The sequence below is a fragment of the Castor canadensis genome, chromosome 1 (genome assembly GCF_047511655.1).
Source record: "Castor canadensis chromosome 1, mCasCan1.hap1v2, whole genome shotgun sequence".
Lineage (NCBI taxonomy): Eukaryota > Metazoa > Chordata > Mammalia > Rodentia > Castoridae > Castor > Castor canadensis.
In genome coordinates, this window is record NC_133386.1 from 200,770,128 (window position 1) to 200,797,240 (window position 27,113).

At 43.5% G+C, this 27,113-nt stretch overlaps 1 protein-coding gene across 13 annotated transcripts in view; it reads right to left on the bottom strand.

The window, feature by feature from the left end:
* Positions 1–27,113, bottom strand: part of LOC109683265 (phospholipase A and acyltransferase 2-like) — a 113,484-nt gene that overhangs the window by 21,187 nt on the left and 65,184 nt on the right. The window contains exon 1 of one of the 13 annotated variants that reach the window (XM_074048025.1): positions 20,035–21,953. The exons of 9 other annotated variants lie outside the window; for them this stretch is intronic. The gene's annotated coding sequence lies outside the window, so the exon portion shown is untranslated. Of the gene's footprint in view, positions 1–6,761; positions 8,468–14,915; positions 16,405–18,947; positions 20,005–20,034; positions 21,954–27,113 lie in introns of those variants that run through there. 3 more of the 13 variants (XM_074048014.1, XM_074048034.1, XM_074048030.1) reach the window with 3 other exon arrangements.

Genomic DNA, 27,113 nt, shown 5'->3' on the forward strand with positions numbered 1-27,113 from the left:
ACCACAACTTTATGTACTCTCTACATATTAACTACAACACAACAAGAATCCACAAGTCATATAAATAATATTCATTCTTCATTCACATGAGAAGATCCTAATATTAATACATCTACTCCCCTATTGCTACTATCTCTAAACTGTGAAATTATCCCTTGGACTTTATACAGTAAATATACTTTAACTGAAACATTAGGCATCATATCTAATAATAGAAACTTAAAACTTCTTATTTGCCAAGAAAGCACACTTCATTGAGCTTTATTAGAGAAAGAATGTAAAATTAAGTTTTCCTCCAACAGTATGGAAGAGTCTCAATGACTCAACATCTTTTTCAATATTTGTCAGAATGGTGTAGCATGCTATTTTATTGAGTTTTAATTCACATTTCTATCATTACTTATAAAGTATCCCATTTTGCCATAAGTTTATTCAACTTGTAATCCCCCTGACAAGAGTCCATTAATGTATTTGTTCACCTTTCTGTTCAACTATATTTTTCTTGTTGATGTGTTTATACAAAATAAGAGCTCATTTCTTGTCAATCGGTTTGCAAATAACTTTTCCAGGATGACGTTGCCATTTTATTTGCTTCGTAGTATGTCTTTTCTGGTAGAATCAAGACCAGTTCAAATCCAAGGATATTCTCAGAAAGCATGAACCTCAATCTGGGGTGGTGAAACTTGTGATGTGGTCACAGTGTCCATGGCACCGATGCCAAACAAGTTTGTGACATTGACATAAAAAAAATTAAGGATGTTAGTTAGGTGAGAAGTTTATAGAAGTTTTATTTAGCAAAGCAAAAAAACAGCAGGTAACAAAAACACATCCCAGTAGCTGGAGGTGTGGATACATGAGAAGTGCCTTTGTGTATGGGTTTCATTTTTTTTTACATTCTCGCATTCAGTACCCTAATGTTGCAACATCTAACCCAATAAAAACCCATCCTAAAGTTCTTTTCTGGCTTGTATATGATTTTGTGTGTGAGAGAGACTGGGATTTGAACTCAGGGCTTCACACATGCTAGGCAGGCACTCCACCATTGAGCCATGCTTCTGACCCTTACTTAAGATTTTTAGTGCAAGTAGAGCAGGCACACAGAGTTGATAATGCAGAGACAAGTGTTAGTAGAGCAGCAGAGGTGGTGGCAGTGGTAGCAGCAGCAGCGGTAGCAACAAGACAGCACAGGGGAAACCTGCAGAAGACAGAAGGCAGTGGGTTAGAGATTGCAGGCCCCAGTCACCGGAAAACATCCTGAGAACTGCCAGACTGCAGGCTGAGGGTCCTGAAACCTGAGGCTTCAGATTTACAACATTGCTACAAACCACTACTGTCCCCCGCAGCTGCTTATAGCAAGAGGATTTCACTAGACAAGTGCCAAGCCACTGGCAACTGAAACCCAGAGCAGAAAGCCTCTGACATGAACACCCAGAGCTGTGAGTCAGTGACTTCTAAGGTGCAGCAATTCTCCAGCTCTGAAGCCTCTTAGTCTGTTGGCACAGCCTGTAAGCTTTCAACAAGCAAGAGCCAGGACTACCAAAACTAAAAGAAATGATCCTCTCCTACTCGTGATCTCCAGATGAGGCGCGCCAAAGTACCCTAAGCTCGCTCATTAGTTACACTATTAATGGCCTTGTTTTCATTATCTACTTAACAAATACATTGAAAATTGAATTTTCAATAATCCTTAGTGGAGCAGTGAGGTGGTTCTCGTAACCATCTCCCACATAGATTAGCATAATCCAGACAGCCAATGTGGACAATCTCAATCACATCTCCAACCTTGGGTTGTTAGTGTGACTGCAACAGAAAAACCAAACACAGTGCAAACGGCCCTCTGGGAAACAGCAGAGACTCTAGTAGGGAAATCAAAAGCCTGGCCTGGGGGACCCCTTTTCTCATGTGCATCACCTGCTAAGAACATGTGCGTATACATGTGCACGTGCTAAGGAGGCAGACATGCATGTACAAGTGCATTGTGCCTGTGCTTCTGAGCATGTGAACTTGAGGCTGCATGTACCAGCAACTGAGGTGGGAAAAATAATGGAAAGATGAGTCTCAAACTTTCTGTCTTTCGCCAACTGACCCTCAAGCATCATCACTCCTCCTGCCCTGGGGTTCTCTGTGTGCACACCAGGACCCTCTCCTCACACCCTGCCTTCATCCAGCCTTGGCAGTGACTATCTGTGAGGCAGGAATTGACAGCACACTGATGGGATCTGAGTCTTGGAGTGGGATCTCATGTGGTTCCAGGGATCCCAGCACTGGGGGAAGCTTCCCCACTCAAGAAGCAGGCTTCTCTGAGGCACTTGTTCTATGATAACTGCAACCCTCACAACAGCTCTGGGGGAGTCATAGCATCCAAACCATAGATGGGGAAACTGAGGCTCAGAAAGGTAGAGGGCTTGCCCAAGATCAGGCAACTGGGAAGATTGTGCTGGGTTTTCTCTGCCTGTTTCTGAGTTCCCAACTCACCCTTGCCTCCTCTCCCTCTCCCACTCTTCATCCTGCACCCCACTCCTAGTGACCACAGCTTTCATGTTTGTTGGTTTTTCTGCTTTTTCCCTCTTGTGCCTGTGCTCAGTGAATAGCATTGAACCCAGGCTGTCTACTCAGCTCACCCTTTTTCTCACATCAATGTAGGACCACAAAGTCTAGCCAAACAAGGAATTTCTCCTGATCCACTTACTCATCCATCTTCCATCCAGTGAGTGTCAGGGCAACCCCAGCCTTGCCTCCAGGACCTCCCCACCTCCTATCCCTAGTACACCATTTCTTTCCCAATGGAAAATCTGGCCAAGAACTTCCTCTGACCTAAAGGTGTAGGACATGTACTTCTGGCAGCTCATAGGTTCTTCCTCACTGGGACTTACTCACTCTCTCCTCACCTTTCCTGACTTTTTCTTCCAGGTCCATTCAGGGACTTGCACTCCCCACATCAAAGTGCTCCCTCTGGTTCTGCTGCTGTGAACACCCAGGTCTCTTTTCCCAGATACTTTCCCATCAGCCACTCTCACACTTATCCCCTCCCAGCCAGACAGGCTGTCCTGACTTCCCAGGCTGGACCAGCTGGCCCTCTCTGGGCCCCAGATCCCTGGACTTTCACCTCTCCTGCATGAATCTTGTTTGGCCACAATTCCCTGTGCCTGAGTCCTCTCTGGCTGTGAGTTCCAGAAGGCAGGATCCTATATACTCAGCCATCCCTCCCACCCTGTATCTCCAGGATCCAGTCAAGGACCAGGCCTAGAATAGGGCAAAAGGACTGGTAGAGTGCTTCAAGTGGTAGAGAGCCTGCTTAGCAAACACGAGGCCCTGTGTTTGAGTGTGAGAACAAACTAAATTGAACTCTTTTCTGTCCAAGGAGTTACTGTATAATATAACTATCATTGTGTAGATACCAGCTAACCTCCCCAAATTGCTGCCTACATGCTTTGTGAAACATTGCTTGAGCTTTCAAGGTTCTCGTGGTCCAAAAGCTGTTTATCACCAGATGTCCTAATCTCAAATTGCTTGCTTAAAGATGAACATTGCCCAAAAGAATTATCTTGTTCTCCCTGCTTCAAGGTCCCCCTTACCCTACATGCCCCTTTTCTTTTTTTTAAATTTGTTTATTCATTTTATAAATATTTATTGAGCATCCACTGTAACTACCCTTCTTAACTGGAAATACAGTAGTGACCAAAGCAAACAAAACTCTGTGACATTCATATTGTATATTTATAATATAGTCATTTTCTGTTCCAATCTTATATAATAAAATTGGATGTGTTATTTTGGTTTAGTCCCCAAAAAGAAATGAGTTTGAGAGCCACTTTCTTGTTACTCTTCAAAAAGAGTAATAACGTAAGTAACATTTCTTTTTTATTTTTATCATTTTTACATTTACTTACATGTGTATACATTATTTGCCCACCCCTCTACTTCCAGGCAGAACCTGTTCCCCCCTCTTGTTCTCTGATTTTGTTGAAGAAGAAACATAAAAGATAATAAGAAAAATATAGCATTTTTGCTAGTTTGAGATAAAGATAGCTATACAGAGAGATTCCCAGAGTTGTTTCCATGCATTGTGTACTACTACCCACCCTGGTTCATCTCTACTAGACTGCTTCACTACTTCCTACTCCCCTTCCCATAGTGGCTTCTGCAAGTTTAAGAGTACTATATTAGCTCCTCTACAGTGAGCACATCAGCCACATTCAGGTTTTAGGTTTCCTTCCCTTTCCCTATCCCTCCCATGCACATTCTCCCCTTGGTGTGTGACCCATGTCCAATAATATTACTGCATTTGTTTTAGGTCTGTAATCCACATATGAGGGAGAGCAAGCAATTTTGACCTTCTAAGCCTAAGTTCGCTTAAGATGATGTTTTCCCTGAAGAGAACACCCACAGAGTGGGAGAAAATATTTGCCAACTATACATCAGACAAAGGACTGATAACCAGAATATATAGGGAACTTAAAAAACTAAATTCTCCCAAAACTAATGAACCAATAAAGAAATGGGCGAGTGAACTAAACAGAACTTTCTCAAAAGAAGAAATTCAAATGGCCAAAAAACACATGAAAAAATGCTCACCATCTCTAGCAATAAAGGAAATGCAAATTAAAACCACACTAAGATTCCACCTCACCCTTGTTAGAATAGCCATCATCAGCAACACCACCAACAACAGGTGTTGGCGAGGATGCGGGGAAAAAGGAACCCTCTTACACTGTTGGTGGGAATGTAAACTAGTACAACCACTCTGGAAAAAAATTGGAGGCTACTTAAAAAGCTAGACATTGATCTACCATTTGATCCAGCAATACCACTCTTGGGGATATGCCCAAAAGACTGTAACACAGGTTTCTCCAGAGGTACCTGCACACCCATGTTTATTGCAGCACTATTCACAATAGCCAACTTATGGAAACAACCAAGATGCCCCACCACTGATGAATGGATTAAGAAAATGTGGTATCTATACACAATGGAATTTTATGCAGCCATGAAGAAGAACGAAATGTTATCATTCGCTGGTAAATGGATGGAATTGGAGAACATCATTCTGAGTGAGGTTAGCCTGGCCCAAAAGACCAAAAACCGTATGTTCTCCCTCATATGTGGACTTTAGATCAAGGGCAAACTCAACAAGGGGATTGGACTTTGATCACATGATAAACTGAGAGCACACAAGGGAGGTATGAGGATAAGTAAGACACCCAAAAAACAAGATAGCATTTGTTGCCCTCAATGCAGAAAACTAATGCAGAAACTTTAAGGCGACAGAGGCCAATAGGAGAAGGGGATCAGGAACTAGAGAAAAGGTCAGTTAGAGAAAAATTAATTTAGAAAGTAACACTTATGTACAGGAAAGCAATGAGAGGAATCTCACACTATAGCTATCCTTATCTCAAACAGCAAAAACCCTTGTTCCTTCCTATTATGGCTTATACTCTCTCTACAACAAAATTAGAAATAAGGGCAAAATAGTTTCTGCTGGGTATTGAGGGGGTAGGGGGAGAGGGAGGGGGCGGAGCGGGTGGTAAGGGAGGGGGTGGGGGCAGGGGAGAGAAATGACCCAAGCCTTGTATGCACATATAAATAATAAAACAAAAAAATAAATAAATAAAAAAGATGATGTTTTCCAGTTCCATCCATTTACTTGCAAGTGAATTACAAAAGTTCATTCTTCTTTGTGGCTGAATAGAATTCCATTGTGTATAAATATCACATTTTATTAATTCACTCATCAGTAGTGGGGCATCTTGGCTGTTTCCATAGCTAGGCTATTGTGAATAGTCCACATGCCCCCTTTTCAAACTAACCAATCACGAAGATTGTAAACCCAAACCTGTCTATCAGGAAGAGGGGCAGACTTGCATTAGAGATAACAGCTGAGGCAGTCCTTCTGACCTGTGTGCTTTGCACCCTTCTGCAGAAGTAAATTTTGCCTTGCCCATCAACTTTTGAGCACGTGTCTGATTTGTGGTCACAGCAGGGCTCCAATATTTCTAACACAAGTCCCAGTACTTCCTGGCTTTCTCTGCCTGTCTCTCAGTTCACAACTCATCCCTGCTTCCTCACTCTCTCCCACCCTTCATCCCTCAAAAACCCCAGTGCCACAGCTTTCATATTTTGTGCTTTTCTGGGGGTTTTTTCCTCTTTTGTCTGTGCTCAATGGATGACAAACCCTCCAACTCTCGACCCAGACTGTGCAATTGGAAATGAAAAATAATGAAGGCCACGAAAGATGGAAGAATAGAAGCTTACTCCTTCTGACACTGCGAATAAGAAGTCAGGGTAACAAAGGAGAAACTATATTCAGGAGAAAGAATCAGAGGAAGACCAGTGGGAACCACGAAAGGACAAAACAGCTGAAAAATACAGAGAAATGGGAAGGCAACAGTGTAAATTAGGAAACAGTCTTTAGATCAAGCTCAAGCTCCCCCAGGAAAAAAGAAGGCTAAAGCCCCACCACAAAGAAAGTGAGGCAGCCCTGGTTACAGACTGGCAGACCTATCAAAGAACAAGCCCACATCTCCAATAAACCTTAAATCCAGTCCAATTTCAGCAACTCACCAAGTATGACAGGCTAGCATTGGACAAATAGTTCTCTATAGCTCAGACAACTACAGTGAATTGCTGTCTTAAGATGGGGCCTCCCATTCAAGACTTGAAAACAAGAAACAATTATATCTCATGGAGTCTTGGACTCCTGGCCACAGTGTCTGAGAGAAAGGTGAACACAGAGGAGGTCTTGGAAAAAGAGAATGTCTGACCTGGACCCTTGGAGATGTACAATCATCTTGGAGTTCAGGCAGTGAAGAGCATGGCAATCAGTGCTCCCCGATCTCCCTTGCAAGAATAAGCTCCATTATCTGAGTGTCACTGCAAAAACAGGCCATGGAGTCTCTGGCTCATGGACTGCATAGGGTTAGTTAGGATCTGCTAGCTAACTGCAAGGGTTTGCTGCCCAGAGGGTTTTAGAATGAGCAACTGTGGAGACTTGAAAACCAAGGAACAACTGTGGTTCAGGAAGTCCCAACAATGTCTGGGATGGCCACAAGAGGCAGTTGTGAAGAGGGATCTTCATGTCAGATATGGATGGACCCACTGAGAAGTTTAAGCAGCAGAGAGCTGTGATGGGAACTGCCTCTTCTGTAGCCTAAGCTGCAGCTGGTTTCACTCCTTGCAAAACACAGCCCACCATTCCTTATCTCCTACCCCTCTTCCCTTACCCGCCCCTAGACCTTGCTTCAGCAGCCAGTCTCATCCTTTGCTGATCAAAGCTCACTGTCCCTATCTCCCGCCACCTCCCTTTGCCTGCCCCTAGACCTTGCTCCTGCAGCTGGTCTCCTCCTTTGCAAATCAAAGACCATCCTTGACCTTGCTTTCTCCCAAATGCTACTTAAGACCAGACCAGCTGAGAGAAGCTGCTGCGCCTTTTTCTCTTGGCCAGCCACCCTGCTTATTAAACTTTTGGACATGAGATAACTCTCGTAAGCCTCCTTTGTGTACGGTGTGCGGTGTTTTCCTAAAATTTGGTGCATTGGCTGGGAACAGGTGAGCTTCCGGCATCAATCTTGCTCTCCCACTCAGTGACTCCAGGCCCTTCCAATATATACTGCACTCCCAAGCCTACTTTGGCCACAAGGCAGACATCCCCTGTTTAGGGGTGCCAAGCTGAGGGTTTGTATCAGCCTGCCAATGCTACATAGGTGAGAGCTGCCTTCCTTAAGCCTGGATAAACTTGCTGGGATCTGAGCTGCTTTACCAGGACCCCTGTTCCTGGACTAGTGCCGTCATTGCCACTCTTGCTCATAAGGAACCTCCTCAAGGTCAGTGCACTTCCTGTAACTCTCCCACCACCGGCTGATTTACTCGGTCCTCCCTTGGTGAGTTCCCTCACGCTGCTGCACCATAAGTCATGGTTCTCTCTCTCTCTCTCTCTCTGTCTTTCTCTCTCTCTCTCAGTTGGGAAAATCCTAGAACTAGGTCCCGACTCACTCAGCTCAGGAACCGGGTTTCTGAGGCATGGGCAATCCTCTCGGTGAAGATGTTCCCTTGAGGTTCCTCCACTTCTCTGTTTCATCCAGGAAAGGAATATCTTGGGGACACCCACCATATTCTTTCTTGGACCAGGTCTCACCATGGGCACTGGACCTTCCAAAATTCCCTCAGACACCCTGCTGGGCTGTCTGCTGGCCAGCCTTGAGCCCCTATGGCTCTCGCCTGATCTAAAGGCAAAGAAACTCATTTTTCTTTCCAATCAGGCTTGGCCACAATACCAATTGGACAATAACTCTAAATGGCCACTAGATGGCACACTTGACCCTAACATTCTCAGGGATCTCTATAACTTCTGTGAACGCACTGGAAAATTAAAGGAAATTCCCTATGTCCTAGCATTTTCTTATCTCTGCTTTAAACCTCTCTGCACCTCTTGCTCCCCTGCCCAAGTCCTTCTGGCTACAAAAACCCCAATTACCCTCCTTGACCCTGACACTTTCCCTTCCTTCAATCCTGCTAATGAGCCTCCACCTTATCAGACATGAGCCTCCATTGTTCAGCAGCTGCCCCCCCACCCCGTCTCTTCTCCTGCCCCTCCTCCTGCTGTTTCTCTCACCACTTCCCCCACTTCTCCTTCCACCCCTTCCTCCACTCCTCCTTCAGCTCCCCCTTTTACTTGACCTTCTACCAACCCAAAGCTGCAGAATCCCCTGAGTCACACACACACTTGCTCTCATGGCCCCCCCAGCCAGCTGGCTTCCCTCTACCCTCTTCGGGAGGTGGCTGGCACTGAGGGTATGATGCAAGTTCATGTTCCCTTTTCTCTCACAGACCTGTCTCAGATTGAAAAATGCCTCGGTTCCTACACCACTAACCCTGACTCTTATATTAAAGAATTTCAATATTTGACTCAATCCTATAGCCTCACCTGGCATGACATTTATACCATCCTTTTCTCAACCCTCCTCCCAGAGGAGAGACGAAAGGTCTGGAATGTGGCTAAGACACATGCAGATGAGATTCCCTGCACCACCCCTGTCCATCCCTTAGGAACACTGGCAGTTCCAGAGGCAGAACCCCATTGGGACTGTCAAACTAATGACCTAACTTCCAGGGACCAGATGGTCACCTGCCTAGTGGCAGGGTTAAAGAGGGCTGCCCAAAAGTTGTTAATTTTGACAAACTCAGAGAAGTTCAATGAGAGGAAAAAGAAAATCCGGCCAGTTTCTTGTCCTGACTTACAGAGGCATTACAATGCCACACAAAATTTGACCCTGAAACTAAGGACGGGACAATTATCCTTATGACCCACTTTATCTCCCAGTCAGCCCCAGATACAAGAAAAAAAACTTAAAAGGCTGGAAAATGGCTCTCAGACTCTACAGGCTGAAATTTTAAATGTGGCTTTTAAGGTTTATAATTACCATGAGGAACAGCAACTGGCTGATAAGGAGAAGAGAGATAAGACCAAATTCCAGATGTTGGCCCAAGCCCTCTGGCAAATCCCCCTGGCTCTCAACTCACAAGGCCAGGGAAAATCCCGAACACCTCCCAGCCCATACTTTCTGTGTGGCCTTGAGAGACACTGGACACTGTCCTAAGATACGCCACCCACCAGGACCATGTCCTAAGTGCAAACAGGAGGGCCACTGGGTGAGGGACTGCCCCTCCACCCCTCAAGGCGGGGGGTCTAGACCCCCTTAACATTCCTCCTCCCTAACTGATTTTCTAGGACTAGCAACCACAGCAGAAGACTGACGGAGCCCAGGACTCCCAGGCCCAATGACCATAACTTCACGGGAGCCCAGGGTAACGGCCATGATTGATGGTAGGCTTGTCTCTCTCCTCATAGACACCAGCGCCACTTTTTCTGCCTTGCCAGAGTTCTGGGGACCTACCAAGCCTTCTTCAACCTCCACAGTCGGGGGAGAGGGAACCCCTTCTCAGCCCTTAATGACCTTTCCCTTAACTTGCATACTGGGAGATACCCTCTTTACCCATTCCTTCCTAGTGCTACCTAATTGTCCCACTCCACTCTTAGGTAGAGACATTTTAACAAAGTTTCAGGCCACCCTCACCTTACATCTATCCCCACAAAAGCTGCAGCCCACCAACCCCTCATCTCCATCCTCATGGTCCCTCCTTGCCATCATATGTGCCTTGCTTCCACAAGCTCTTCCCAACTCCTTGCCCTTACTAGCAACATTGGTGGACCCCATTGTACGGGATCTCAAAAACCCCTCCATTGCCTCACATCATGAGCCAGTTGTCATCACTCTCAAAGATCCTTCTACTTTCCCAAACCAATCTCAATATCACATCTCTCTAACCCACCTACAGGGGCTAAAGCCTATCATCTCAGAGCTTCTCACTAAGGGCTCGCTTTGCCCAACCCACTCCCCCTATAACACTCCTATTCTGCCTGTAAAAAAGCCCAATGGGTCTTACCAGCTGGTACAGGACCTCTGCTTAATCAATGCAGCAGTGACTTCTATAAACCCAGTGGTACCTAACCCCTACACTCTCCTGTCTCTCATCCCTGGTACCACCACCCACTTCACAGTCCTGGACCTGAAAGATGCTTTCTTCACTATCCCTGTCCACCCACAGTCCCAAAACCTCTTTGCCTTCACCTGGATTGATCCAGATTCTCATACTTCCAAACAACTGACCTGTTGTTCTACCTCAGGGGTTCTGGGACAGTCCCCACCTCTTTGGCCAAGCTCTGGCTAGGGACCTCCTCACCCTCCATCTCTCCCCAGTAAATTTCTCCAGTATGTAGATAGCCTCCTGCTCTGCAGCCCATCACCTGAAAATAGCCAACAACACACTGCCCTCCTGCTTAATTTCCTGGGAAAAAAGGGATACCATGTGTCCCCTAACAAGGCTCAACTGTCTCTCATCCAGGTAACTTACCTGGGCCTATCTATCTCCCCTACTCATAAGGCTATCACCATAGATCATAAGGCCTTATTGGTTTCTCTCCCTACCTCCACCACCAAGGCTGAAATTCTCTCCTTTCTCAGTCTGGCAGGCTACCTCAGGGCCTGGGTACCTAACTTCAGTCTAATGGCCAAACCTCTATATGAAGCATCCAAGGGCCCCATCCAAGAGTCCCTGGACCCCTCTCAGCCTGTGTCAGGCCATTTCCAGTCCCTCCTACAAGCCCTGGCAGAAGTCCCAGCACTTCACCTGCCAGACCTCACTCGACCTTTTTTCCTTTATGTCTCTGAGAGACAGGGCTTTGCCCTAGGAGTTTTAGGACACAACATAGGGCCCTCCTTTGCTCCAGTACCATAACTCTCAAAAGAGTTAGACCCCACAACCAGGGGGGCCTAACAGCTGCTTCTCTTCTAATTCAAGAAAGTAAAAAGGGGGAGATTCCAAGATGGCAGCTAAAGGTAGGAAGCAGAAAGCGAGCCTCCTATAGTGAAATCTTGGAGAGACGCTGGAGACACATTTTGCAGGCATAATCACTGAGAAAAGGCATAACTTTGGCCCTTCCACATCTCCAGCCAGCGCAGAGAATCTCCACCTCACATCAAACGGAGAAACGAGGAGGGCCCCCGGGCCGCCAGTGGCCAGCACCCAGATGGCTTGGGAAGACGAGGACCAGGTGAGCTTCATGGTACCATGGTACCCCCACAGACAAGCCTGGGCCAGAGCAGCATAGCCCCCTGGACAGACTGACCTCCACCCGGGGAAAAAAAGAGAAACTGAATAATAAGCAATAAGAACAATTAAGACATGCTGGAAAGAGGGTGGGGCACCCTGAGCGCTGAAGATTGGGGGAAGGGAATCCTTCCGGGACTGTAAATAAACAAGCCAGGCGGGCCGGAGAGCCTCTGGCGGGAGCAGGGTGTGCGCCCAGCAACCAGGAGAGGGTAAGCTTGGGAGAGTGGCAGAGGGAGGAAAACGCCACAGGAGAGGAGGGAATACCCACTTCCCACATGAACTGTAAACAAACATGGCAGCCGGTAGGAGCAGCAGCAGCACCCAGTAATCAGGAGCAGGAAAGCTTGTGAAAGTGGCGGTGGGAGGAAAACTCCACAGGAGAGGGGGGAAGTCCCACCTCCCACATGATCTGTAAATAAACACGCAGGCCTGAGAACACGGGTGCAGTGACACCTTTCCTAGTGCTTGGAAACGGGAAAGCCTGTAGCAGAGGCTCCTGCACAGGAGAACTCTGAACAAACAAAGCCTGTGGGACCAGGTGAGTGCTAAGCTCACCTCAGAGATCTGCATAAACAACGCCTCCAGCTACAGCAGGCTGAAAGCAGCAGGCAGGCAAGCCACAGTTGCAGAAACCACTCTCAGAACTGTCTCCAGACTCTTTTTTTTTCTTTGTCACCCTACCTTTGATGAGAGAACAAACGAATTACACCTGCAAGCTGAAAAACTTATTGAAACTGTATTGCATCTGAACTTGGGACACTTGGTGGGGCTTTTTTTTTTTTGGGTTTAGTTTTGTTCTACTTTATGTGTCCCCTTTGATGAGACAACTACAGAACAACATCTGAGGCACCATCTCCAGGACTGGAGACTGAGTCGGACACCCAAATTATTAAGACTGAAACTGCATTGCATATAAACTTGGAGGTTTTTTGGTTTTTTTTTTTTTAATTTTCTATTTTCATTTTATTTTAATTCATTTTTATATATAGATATTTCTTTCATTTACATATTTTTTATTTTTTTATTTTTGATTTTCAATCCTCTCTCTGTCTCTCTAATGTCTGTTCAGCTTAGTACAATAATTGACTAATGTTTGTCAATTAGTACACTAATGCTCCCTGTTTATACCTTTGAAACTTTCTTATCTGAAACCTTGTTCTGCTTTCTCCCTCGTGTCTGTGTATTTGTTTTCCCCTTTTCTTTAACTTCTTGCTTTCCATCTCAGCTCACCCTTCCATTCTAAATATTACCATTGTTATTATTACAAGCTAGAAAATACTTAATTGCACACTGTACAGGGACAGTAACAACACAAAAGACAATGATGGGAAGAAAGAAAAAACAGGGAAACCAGTTTCCCCACAGAAAAAAATTAGTACAGGAACCAGAGGGGAATGAAGAGAACAGTAACTCAGATCCAGACTCCAACAAAATGAAGATAAACTATGCTAAAGGACCCAATGAAGCCCACAAGAATAATTTAAAATAAGACATACTACAGGTATCCAATGAGAATTTTATAGAGATGATACTGGATAGGGTCAACCAAAATGTACAGGAGACACTCAAGAAATTCCAAGACAACAAAAACAGAGAATTTGAAAAAGCAAAAGAAGAAATAAAGGAAACCATAGAAGCACTGTATAAACACCAAAGTGAAAGAGAGAACACAATAAAAAAATGGATAAATGAACTCAGGACAAAAATAGACAACAATACAGAAGAAAACTGCCAGGATATGGAAAACCTCAGAAAAAAGAACGAAACAGGACTGCAAAACAAAATGGAAGGCCAATCCAGCAGAATAGAACAAACAGAAGACAGAATCTCAGAACTTGAAGATGAAATGGTAATTAAAGGAAAAACCAAAGAACTATTAATTAAACAACTCAAGACCTGTGAAAAGAAAATGCAAGAACTCACTGACTCCATCAAAAGACCAAACTTGAGAATCATGGGCATCGAAGAAGGAGAAGAGGTGCAAGCAAAGGGAATGCATAATATATTCAACAAAATAATAACAGAAAATTTCCCAAATCTAGAGAAAGATATTCCCATACAGATGCAAGAGGCCTAAATTCTCCCAAAACTAATGAACCAATAAAGAAATGGGTGAGTGAAGTAAACAGAACTTTCTCAAAAGAAGAAATTCAAATGGCAAAAAAACACATGAAAAAATGCTCACCATCTCTAGCAATAAAGGAAATGCAAATTAAAACCATGCTAAGATTCCACCTCACCCCTGTTAGAATAGCCATCATCAGCAACACCACCAACAACAGGTGTTGACGAGGATTTGGGGGAAAAGGAAAACTTTTACACTGTTGGTGGGAATGTAAACTAGTACAACCACTCTGGAAAAAAATTTGGAGGCCTCTTAAAAAGCTAGACATCGATCTACCATTTGATCCAGCAATACCACTCTTGGGGATATACCCAAAAGACTGTTACTCCAGAGGCACCTGCACATCCATGTTTATTGCGGCACTATTCACAATAGCCAAGTTATGGAAACAGCCAAGATGCCCCACCACTGACGAATAGATTAAGGAAATGTGGTATCTATACACAATGGAACTTTATGCAGTCATGAAGAAGAACGAAATGTTATCATTCGCTGGTAAATGGATGGAATTGGCGAACATCATTCTGAGTGAGGTTAGCCTGGCCCAAAAGACCAAAAATCATATGTTCTCCCTCATATGTGGACATTAGATCAAGGGCAAACACAACAAGGGGATTGGACTTTGAGCACATGATAAAAGCGAGAGCACACAAGGGAGGGGTGAGGATAGGTAAGACACCTAAAAAATTAGCTAGCATTTGTTGCCCTTAACACAGAGAAACTAAAGCAGATACCTTAAAAGCAACTGAGGCCAATAGGAAAAGGGGAACAGGAACTAGAGAAAAGGTTAGATCAAAAAGAATTAACCTAGAAGGTAACACCCATGCACAGGAAATCAATGTGAGTCAATGCCCTGTATAGCTATCCTTATCTCAACCAGCAAAACCCCTTGTTCCTTCCTATTATTGCTTATACTCTCTCTACAACAAAATTAGAGATAAGGGCAAAATAGTTTCTGCTGGGTATAGAGGGGGTGGGGGGGAGAGGGAGGGGGCGGAGTGGGTGGTAAGGGAGGGGGTGGGAGCAGGGGGGAGAAATGACCCAAGCCTTGTATGCATATATGAATAATAAAAGAAAAAAATGATAAATAAATAAATTTTAAAAAAGAAAGTAAAAAGCTCACCTTTGGGTCCCCCCTTACTGTTTACTCCTCTCATAGGCTCTCGGAGCTCCTTACACATAAGGGACTTCACTCCATGTCCCCCTCTCGTATCCTGTCCCTCCGGGAGGCCTTGGTTGAAGACCCCACACTAACTTTCATCTTGTGTCCCCCACTTAATCCAGCCACTCTTCTTCCTCTCTCTTCAACACCCCTCATTCACTCCTGTCCCGAGATCCTTGAGGAGCTCCTCCCCTGTCCAGACCACATTCAGGAGGGCACCTTTTCTCAGGCTGACTACACTTGGTTTATTGATGGCAGCTCCTTTATTCACAATGGACAATGAAAAGCTGGATATGCTATTGTCTCTAATTCCACTGTCATTGAGGAACATCCTCTCCCTTTGGGTACAACTTCCCAGAAGGCTGAACTAACTGCCCTGGCCAGAGCTCTAACTCTGGCTAAGGACAAAACTATTAATATTTACACCAACTCTAAATATACCTTTCACGCTTGGTTGTCCCACTCGGCAATCTGGAAGGAAAGGGGACTCCTAACTACAAAAGGAACCCCCATCACTAATGCTGCCTTAACCCAGGTCCTAGAAGCCTCGCACCTCCCTTCCCAAATAGGCATCACCCATAGTAAAGCTCATCAGACTGATTCCTCTATTGTTACCAAAGGAAACAACTGAGCAGATACAGGGGCAAAATGAGCAGCCCTCCAACCTGCACCCCAGACCATGTACCCCCCCTACCCCGGCCTCCCTTCATCCTCTCACTAAGCTCTCACTCCCCTCTTCTGAGGTCAAAACTCTTCTCTCTTATTTACATACGCTTTTTCATCCTAATCTTCATGCTCTCTGCACCTTTCTCTGCCAATCCCTTTCCCTAGCAACAGAAGACATACAATACCTTAAACAGATCACCCAGTCCTGCTCCATCTGTCAGCGTATAAACCCTAACTCCAATGTTAGGCCCCCTCCCTTTCCCATGCACCAAGCCAGAGGATGCCTCCCTGCCATGGACTGGCAGGTGGATTTTACCCACATGCCCCCAGTAAAGAAAATCAAATACCTCCTGGTACTGGTCGACACCTTCACAGGATGGGTGGAAGCCTTCCCCACAACTAATAAAAGGGCCTCCACAGTAACAACAATTCTGGTCACAGATATCATCCCATGGTTTGGCCTCCCAGCATCCATCCAGTCAGACAATGGGCCTGAGTTTGTTTCCTTTATTTCTCAAAAGCTGGCACAAGCCTTAAACATCCACTGAAGATTCCACATCCCCTATCACCCCCAATCCTCAGGCAAGGTTGAGCGTGCCAATCACACACTCAAAAATACTCTCACCAAACTCTTTCTTGAACTCCATCTAGATTGGACAAATCTCCTGCCCTTAGCCCTTCTCACCTCTGGGCTCTCCAAGGAGACCATTTATGCTCAGTCCCTTCAAGCTCCTCTATGGCCATCTGCTTCTCCCTATCACAGTTCAGCCAAAGCCCCCCAACATTCCCCCCTCTCTCCTGAACCCTCTCAACCTTTCTTCACTCTCTCCTTTGGTCTTATGCTCATGACCAACTACCACAACCCTCTGATGCTATACTAAAGTGCCTCCAGTTCTCCAGGTAGGAAATCTTGTCTATCTAAAAGACACAGCCACCCCCGGCCACCTAACACAAAAATGGAAAGGGCCATTTAAGGTCATCCTTACCACACTTATGGCTGCAAAGCTAGCAGGATTCCCCTCCTGGGTACATGTTCAAAACCTAAAACTGGCAGCCCCACAAAAAAACCTATCAATCTCTTCTTACAGGACCAGCTAAAATAAAAATCTCCTTCTTCCCTAGGATCCCAGAAAACAGAGACACACTCATAGAGACTCCCAGGACATAAGTAGGAACACTATGCCTGGGGACCTGGCATCTCCCCTACTCACTCTTTATACCTCTCCTGTCCTATTCTTTCCTGTCAGCTCCTGCCCACGCTTTTACTCTTTCATATATACACTCCACTCTGAGGTCTTAGACTTCCCACCCCCCCAACACGATCAACTCCCCTCCTCTCTCATACCTCTTTTACTTTATAGATTGGATATCTGATCTTCATCTCCAGGGTACACTCTCAGACTTTACTCCTGAAGAAATCTACTCATTTTCCAACCTACTCTTTGGTTTACTGTAAACCACTCCACCCATACTTCCACTCTATCCATTCCTGTGGGTAGTTTTTATCCTCGTCCCCCTTCTCCTGAGTGTCAGCCTGTGGACAACCTCCCCCTAGTGAAGATGGCCTCATCGTGTGGCGCTCTGCCTCAGGTATCTCACCCTCTGCAGCCTATTTCTTGTACTTTCCTTATTCTTATAACCTGGATCTTTATTGTCCTCCCGGTTAGCTCCCTATCTCCATCATATCTCTGGAGGTTTAAGATCTGAGAAACCTATAAACAAGGCTCAGCTGACATCACACATCACTTGGGCTTTGGGGACTGCCCCGCTATGGGATGTAACCAGGCCCTCACCATCCCATTTGCACCTAAGTCCATTGTGCCACATCCTGTGGGGATAGACATGAACCTCCCTTATAACTGCTTCCTCTTTGATCAAATCCAACCATACTGTAAAAAGTGTGCTAAATGGTCAGAGGAATATGGGGGCTACCCACATCGGAGCGGCAGAAAACATGGGATCTCAAAACAGCATCCAACAGGTAATACAGTAGGTGCCATTATAATGACTCAGGTTTCTTCCTTTACGTCCCCGATCCCTGGCACCAGTGTTGGCAGGATGGGGTCAAAGGCTCCATGTACTACTCACCCTCAGGAACCCTCTTTATATCTAGGGAATGGGTTATGGCTCCCCAATCATAGATAGAACTCTCCTCAAGCATCTTAAAAGCTGAGCAGATATTCCAGGACCAATTCCCCAAAGGTCCTACACACAACCCTATCATCCTGGATCCAAATTATAGAAACCTTTATAGAGTTTCTTAACTCCACCAGTTCCATAAACACTACCCACTGTTTCATGTGTGCCTCCCTTGAGCACCCCCTGCTGGCAGCAGTGCCCATCAACCTCTCTATCCCTGCCCCCACCTTTATGTCCAAAGCTCTAAATGCCACCCCCCACCTTTGACTTCTATACCTCTGTGGGAACCTGACCCAGACCAATACTCACTTCCCTCCTACACCTGCTATTACACCTCTGTCCACTCGTTCTGGGGCTGGTTTCCTCAAGTTCTGTCGCTCTAATGTCTCTATAACTACTCAAACCCTCCCACCCTCTGGACTACACCTCTGGTGCAACAGCTCTTTACACACCTGTACAAATGCCTCTACTCCAGGCCCCAGCCTCTCAGTAATAATAGTTTCCCAACTTACTCTCTATGGAAAGGCTGAATTCTTCTGGCTATATTCGCCCCGACAACCATGAGCTGCCTTCCTACCCATTATGGTTGGGATTAGCCTGGCCTCCTCCCATCGCTGCCACTGGGTTTGCAGGTGGGGCCCTGGGCCATAGTGTCATCTCTGCAAGAGATTTTGAGGAACGCCTACAGGTCACTCTTGAATCAAACTCAGTTTCTCTGGCTTCCCTTCAGCAACAACTCACCTCTTTAGCTCAGGTTGCCTTACAAAACCTCAGGGCCCTAGATCTCTTAACCGCTGAGAAAGGAGGCACCTGCCTTTTCCTCTGAAAAGAATGCTGTTACTATATTATTGAGTCAGGCCTAGTACAACAGAATATTGATACCCTGTCTCGCTTAAGTGAAGAAATCCAACTTCGCAGAACTAAAAACTCCTCTGTTCTAGACTGGACTCAATCTCCTCTGCTCTCTTGGCTCTTGCCTTTTCTAGACCCCTTATCATTGTCTTCACCCTCCTGACTTTTCTCCCTTGCATTATAGAAACTTTACAAAATTTTTTACTAGATCGCATATCTGCACCCACCAACCAAAGATTCAATCAACTCCTCCTCCAAGGATATCAACCTCTCCAGGGTCACCAAGGGGACCCCATGCTAACCCCTACGAAGACACCACACCCTAAAGGACCCCACCTGAGAACATGCGTTGCCTCCCGCCAGCCAGAAGCAGCCAGAGGATCAAACTGCGCCCCAATACCCAACCCTCTCCTCTCTCTCTCTCTCTTTTTATTAAACAAAAAATGGGGGAATGATGGGAACTGCCTCTTCTGCAGCCTAAGCCACAGCTGGTTTCACTCCTTGCAAAACACAGCCCACCATTCCTTATCTCCTACCCCCCCTTCCCTTAACCGCCCCTAGACCTTGCTTCAGCGGCCAGTCTCATCCTTTGCTGATCAAAGCTCACTGTCCCTATCTCCCGCCACCTCCCTTTGCCTGCCCCTAGACCTTGCTCCTGCAGCTGGTCTCCTCCTTTGCAGATCAAAGACCATCCTTGCCCTTGCTTTCTCCCAAATGCTACTTAAGACCAGACCAGCCGAGAGAAGCTGCTGTGCCTTTTTCTCTCGGCCAGCCACCCTGCTTATTAAACTTTTGGACATGAAATAACTCTCTTGAGCCTCTTTTGTGTACAGTGTGCAGCATTTTTCTAACAAGGGAAAGGCCTTTGTGGTCAGTGGTTCAGCCTCCCTGGTAGGAACAAGTCCCATTGCCTTAAGATCAACGTGGAAACACAGTCCCATGGCTGACAGGGTGATGAACTGCTGGGCAGGGTCCGGAAGCACTGACACTCAAGAGTGTCTGAGTCCCTTAAGAAAGAGTAACAGAGGGGATGAATTTGATCAAAGTATATTATATGCATGTATGTAAATATCACAATGAAACCCCTTCCTAGAATTAATTTATGCTAATAAAATTTTTAAATAAATGGGGAATCTTTTTCATGCCAATATGAATTCACAAAGCTCAGTCAATGCAGGCCCCAGAGTCTCCCGATTTATTTTCTCATCCATCTGTTATTCATTGAGTTAGTTAAGGCAGCCCCATCCTGCCTCCATTACCACCACTTACTCCAACTTCCTGACCAGCCCCCTACCTCAAGTCCTGGACACTCGGCATCCAGTCTCTAAGACCCACAGTGAGCTTCACAAGGGCAACCATGGCACAGAACATACACCTCAATAGCTCACAGGCCCCTCCTGACCACCACTTCCTCACTCCTCACCTTCCCTGGGATCTTCCCGCTAGATGTACTCCCCACATCAAAGCGCTCCCTCTGGCCTCTGCTGTTGTGTACAACTGGATCTCTCTTCTTAACCACTTTGTCACAGCCATACTTCCTCTTCTACTCTAAGCTACTTCCAGGTTACCTCACTCCCCAGTCTAGATTAGCTGCCCCTCTCTTGGTGTAGGCCCTGGGACCTCCCCCTCTCCTTACATGAACTCTGTAGAATTAGGCAGGGGTGTGAGAATCAACTAAAGTTGATCATTGTGCAGATATCAACTAACCTCCCCCGAATTGCTGCCTACATGCTTTGTGAAACGTTGCTTGACCTTGCAAGGTTCTTGTGGTCAGTGTTTATTGCCAGATGTCCTAATCTCAAGCTGCTTGCTTAAAGATGAACACTGCCCAAAAAAATTTTCCTGTTCTCCCTGCTTCAAGGTCCCCCTTACCACACATACCCTCTTTTCTAAGTAACCAATCTCAAAGATTGTAAACCCAAACCAGTCCATCAGGGTGAGGGGCAAAGAGATAAAAACTGAACTGACTCCCCACTCACTATGTTCTGCCTATGGTCTGTGGCTGCACCCTTCTGCAGAAGTAAAACTTTTCTTTTTGCCTTGCTGAGCGACTCCGCTTGTTTCTTTGATCACTGTTTGAGAATGGCATTTCTAACAATTTGGTGCCTAAATGCAGGGCAAACTCTGTTGCCATGGGGATCAAAGGGACCCACCTACTCAGAGGAGACACATCCCACTGCCTAGTTGCTGCAGCCGCAGGGTGGGGAGATCTGCCATCCTCAAGCCAACAATGAACCCAAAGTTGAGAGTCACTCAGCAACACGGGGAAGGGGCCCTTATAGCAAACACTGCAGGGGCCAGGGCAACTCTGCGCAGATCAAAGTAAGGATATTTCTTGGTGGCCAGGACATCCCGGAGTTTGTGTAGGTGTGACTGGGACTTTGTGTCTCAGACACAAAGCAAGTGCTGACTTTGGAGGAAAAAAAGAAAGTTCTTTGGGAAAAATGCAAACAACCTCCAGTACTGGGGGGGTTGAGCTTTTCCTGGGGAAACAGATACAACCAAGGTTAAGGAATGGGTAGCAAAAATTCAGTTCCAAAGAAGGAGAGTCATAAGAAAACAGATGCATCATCCACTATTCCACCATGCCCTCTGGACATGATTTTAAAGCTTTTTCTGAGAGTGCACTCTAATTTGTGTGTGCATGTGTGTGTATGTGTCAATTTGTTTACAACATTACACAAAATTTAAGTTACTCTTGGAATTCCAGCTCATTTGACATTTTTTCTGGCATGCTTAATTTATAAAAGGGGTGTGTGTGTGTGTGTGTGTGTGTGTGTGTGTGTGTGTGTATAAAACCATCTTCAAAATGGCTCTTAAGGTGCTGTTTTAAAGTTAATGTGATATTCAAGGTGACAAAAAAAACCCAAGATATTTATGTTGAAGATCTCTGTTATAAACTTCTTAAGCTTTTTACATATGAATATATAAACATCTGAGGATGGTTCTTATTGTAGAATCAATGTAAAAAATTGTTTCTTTTACTCTGTTCTGCCGCTACTTTTAAGAAAACCAGTTTTTAAATTTATTTCAATCAGTTCTTACTAACATGCAGGCATTCAGGGGTTTACACATGGCTAAGACCAGAGGAGAGAAAAGAAAAGGGGGGCCACAGGCTGCAGCAGGAATCTTAGAATTTGGGTAGTTAAAGAAATGACCTTAGCCTGTTTCACTCTGTCATAAAGAAAATCTAGGATTTAATTCTCTCTTATAAAACATGGGTCTATTAACAAATGGGATTTCTATAAATTGTTTCTATACAAAAAATAATTTTAAGGCTGCTATCTTTCTGGTTTTTTCATGCAAGTATAAGGTTCTAAGTTAAAAGGTTTTATGAGTTATTTTCAACAAGTAAAAAAATATAAAATATATTAAGGATGTAGTTTTTAAAAATAAAAGGTTAAAAATACTTTTAGATTTAAAAAAAGATTTATGCAAAAAATGTTTTGTAAGGACAAATTTTAATGTACTGATGTTAAACTGAAACTTAATTCTCTAAGTTCATAACAACAAAGCTGTCTTAAAAATATTGTTCTGTTCTTGATAACATTTACCAAAAAAAAAAAAACTGTCTTAAAGAAAAAGTTTTTGTTTTATCAAAATAACTGTCAGGAATTTTTGGTGCTACAGATTGAACCAAAAATTTGTCAAGACAACAAGAGTTTATTAAAACAAAGAGAGGCAAGAGGAAGCTGAGCACAGGGAGTGATGCTGCACTAATATGAGGGTTGAGACAGATTTACTTATGTAAAGCAAAGTAAAAAAAAAAATAACATAGCCAAAGTACACCCTCCAGATAGGACTTTTTTAAAACTCAAAAAAGAACAATATACTGGAGGTCTTGAGACTCAAGTTTTTCTATTGTAGTCAACAGAGTGCAGGTGTTAGTCTCACTTCTTCCTCATGTTGGGTGGAGAGAATTTTTGGCCTGGGATGGCCACATTGGGCCTGTGATTTTAACAACAGGTTGGTGGGATCCTGCTGTATGTGATGAGCCAGGTGTTAATGTCAACAATCTGAGATGTGATCCCTTATCAACATCTGAGCCATGATTCTTGGCCATTAGATTTCCTAACTCCACACTTAGTTCCTATAAATATTTTCCTGTGTTCTCTGGTGATTTTTGTTAGGATTTTGACTAGTGAGGTAACTGAGTCATAACTAAATAAAAGTTCATTTGAGAGTTAGTTTATCAGATGCCCGCACCCAGACGGCTTGGGAAGAAGCGGACCACAAGGAGCAGCAGCACACGCCCAGCAATCAGGAGTGGGAAAGCTTGTAAAAGTGGTGGTGGGAGGAAAACTCCACAGGAGTGGGGGGAAGACCCACTTCCCATGTGAACTGTAAATAAACACATAGGCCTGAGAAAGCGAGTGCAGTGTCACCTCCCCCAGTGCACCTGGAAAGGGGAAAGCTTGTAGCAGCGGCTTGCACACAGGAGAACTCTAAGTAAACAAAGCCTGCAGGGCGAGGTGAGTGCTAAGTTCACCCCTGAGATCTGCATAAATAATGCCTCCAGCTACAGCAGGCTGACAACAGTGGGCAGGCAAGCCGCAGCCGCAGATAGCCATTCACAGACCTGTCTCCAGACTCTTTTTTTTTCTCTCTCCCTACCTTTGATGAGAAAACCGAATTAAACTTGCATGATGGAAAAACTTACTGAAACAGTATTGCATTTGAACTTGGGACACTTTCTTGTTTATTTCTTTTTTTTTTTTCTTTATGTGGTTTTGTTCTATTTTATTTTTCCCCTTTGATGAGACAACTACAGAACAACAACTGAGGCACCATCTCCAGGATTGGAGTCTGAGGGATGAACACCAAAATTATTAAGACTGAAACTTTATTGCATTTGAACTTGGAGATTTTTTTTATATTTTTTTTATTTACATATTTTTTCTTTTTATTCTTATTTTTATTCTTTTTATTTTTTATTTTCAATCCTCTCTCTGTCACTCTAATGCCTTTTCAGCTTACAGTTCATTAGTACACTGTCTCTCCCTCTTTTTATCTTTAAAACTTTTTTTGTTTATTTATTTCTTTGGTTTTTTTTTTCATACTTCTTTATTTGTTTTTCCCTATTCCTTTAACTTCGTTGCTTTCCATCTCCTCCCACCGATCCATCCTAAATTTCATAGTGCTATTATTACAAGCCAGAAAATACTTAACCACACACAGTACAGGGACAATAACAACACCAAGGGCAATGACAGGAAGAAAGAAAAAACAGGGAAACCAGTTTCCTCACAGCAAAAAAGTAGTACAGGAACCAGAGGGAAATGAAGAACACAGATACTCAGATCGAGACTCTAACAAAATGAAGATAAACTATGCCAAAGAACCTAATGAAGCCCAAAAGAATAATATAAAAGAAGAAATACTACAGGTATCCAATGAGAATTTTATAGAGATGATACTGGATAGGGTCAACCAAAATGTACAGGAGACACTCAAAAAATTCCAGGAGAACAAAAATAGAGAATTTGAAAAAGCAAAAGAAGAAATAAAGGAAACCATAGAAGCACTGTATAAACACCAAAATGAAACAGAGAACATGATTAATAAAGAGATAAATGAGCTCAGGACAAAAATAGACAACATTAAAGAGGAAATGACCCAGGATATGGAAAACCTCAGAAAAAAGAATGAAACAGAACTGCAAAACAAAACAGAAGGCCAATCCAGCAGAATAGAACAAACAGAAGACAGAATCTCAGAACTCGAAGATGAAATGGTAATTAAAGGAAAAACCAAAGAACTATTAATTAAACAACTCAAGACCTGTGAAAAGAAAATGCAAAAACTCACCAACTCCATCAAAAGACCAAACTTGAGAATCATGGGCATCGAAGAAGGAGAAGAGGTGCAAACAAAGGGAATGCGTAATACATTCAACAAAATAATAACAGAAAATTTCCCAAACCTAGAGAAAGATATTCCCATACAGATGCAAGAGGCCTCCAGGACACCAAACAGACCAGATCAAAATAGAACTACTCCACAACATATCATCATTAAAACAACAAGTTCAAAAACTAGGGAAAGAATATTGATGGCTATAAGAGAGAAAAAACAAGTAACATACAAAGGTAAACCCATCAAAATCACAGCAGATTTCTCAACAGAAACATTAAAAGCAAGAAGAGCATGGGGTGAGATCTTCCGGGCACTGAATAAAAATAACTTCAACCCCAGGATACTCTACCCAGCAAAACTATCATTCAAAATAGATGGAGCAGTAAAAGTCTTCCATGATAAGCAGAAACTAAAACAATATGTGACCACAAAGCCACCACTACAAAAGATTCTTCAAGGGATTCTACACACAGAAAGTGAAACCCAACTTAACCATGAAAGAACAGACAGCACTAAACTACAGGAAAAGAAAAAGTAAGAAAGTAGAGAGTAACCTCAACTTAGGTACACACAATCAAACCTTCAAACAACTAAGACAACTAAATGACAGGAATCACCACATACCTATCAGTACTAACACTTAATGTTAACGGAATTAATTCATCCATCAAAAGGCACTGTTTGAAAAAATGGACTAAAAAGGAAGATCCAACAATTTGTTGCTTACAGGAGACCCATCGTACTGACAGAAATAAGCACAGGCTTAGGATGAAAGGCTAGAAGAAGATTTACCAAGCCAATGGCCCCCAAAAACAGGCAGGAGTAGCAATGCTTATCTCTGACAAAATAGACTTCCAACCGACATTGATCAAATGAGATAAAGAAGGACATTCCATACTAATAAAAGGGGAAATAGACCAAAAGGAAATAATAATTATCAACCTCCATGCACCCAATGTCAATGCACCCAATTTCATCAATAGTACCCTGAAAGACCTAAAAGCATATATAAATGCCAACACAGTGGTTGTGGGAGACTTTAACACCCCATTACCATCAATAGATAAGTCATCCAAACAAAAAATCAATAAAGAAATTCAATATCTAAAATTACAATAAATAAAATGGACCTACTTGATGTCTACAGAACATTTCATCCAACCTCTACACAATATACATTCTTCTCAGCAGCCCATGGAACCTTCTCCAAAATAGATCATATCCTAGGACACAAAGCAAGTCTCAGCAAATATAAGAAAATAGAAATTATACAATGCATACTATCTGATCACAATGCAGTAAAACTAGAACGCAACAACAAAAGTAAAGACAAAAAGAATGCAAACAGCTGGAAATTGAATAACTCATTACTTAATGAACAATGGGTCATTGATGAAAAAAAAGAGAAACTTAAAAAGTTCCTGGAAGTTAATGAAAATGAAAACACAACCATCGGAAACTATGGGACACAGCAAAGGCAGTCCTGAGAGGAAAGTTTATAGCCATGAGTGCATATATTAAAAAGACTGAAAGATCTCAAATCAATGACCTAATGATACATCTCAAAATCCTAGAAAAACAAGAACAAGCATATCCTAAAACAAATAGAAGGAGAGAAATAATAAAAATAAGAGCCAAAATCAATGCAATAGAAACAAAAAAAAACTACAAAGAATTAATGAAACAAAAAGTTGGTTCTTTGAAACAATCAACAAGATTGACAGACTCCAGGCAAACCTGACTAAAATGAGGAGAGAAAAAACCCAAATTAGTAGAATTGGGAATGCAAAAGGAGAGATAACAACAAACACCATGGAAGTCCAGGAAATCATCAGAGACTACTTCAAGAACCTATATTCAAATAAATTTGAAAATCTTAAGGAAATGGACAGATTTCTAGATACATACGATCATCCAAAACTGGACCAAGAGGAAATTAATCACCAGAATAGATCTATAACACAAAATGAAATTGAAGCAGCAATCAAGAGTCTCCACAAAAAGAAAACTCCAGGACCTGATGGATTCTCTGCTGAATTCTATCAGACCTTTAAAGAAGAACTGATACCAACCCTCCTTCAACTGTTCCATGAAATACAAAGGGAAGGAAAACTGCCAAACACATTTTATGAAGCCAGTATTACACTTATCCCAAAGCCATGCTAAGACACCTCCAAAAAGGAGAACTACAGGCCAATCTCCTTAATGAACACTGACGCAAAAATCCTCAACAAAATAATGGCAAACTGAATTCAACAACATCAAAAAGATCATTCACCACGACCAAGGAGGCTTCATCCCAGAAATGCAGGAGTGATTCAACATACTAAAATCAATAAATGTAATAAACCACATTAACAGAAGCAAAGACAAAAACCACTTGGCCACCTCAATAGATGCAGAAAAAGTCTTTGATAAGACCCAACACCATTTCATGATAAAAGCTCTAAGAAAACTAGGAATAGAAGGAAAGTACCTCAACATTATAAAAGCTATATATGACAAACCTACAGCCAGCATTATACTTAATGGAGAAAAACTGAAACCATTCCCTCTAAAATCAGGAACCAGACAAGGATGCCCACTATCTCCACTCCTATTCAACATAGTACTGGAATTCCTAGCCAGAGCAATTAGGCAAGAAGA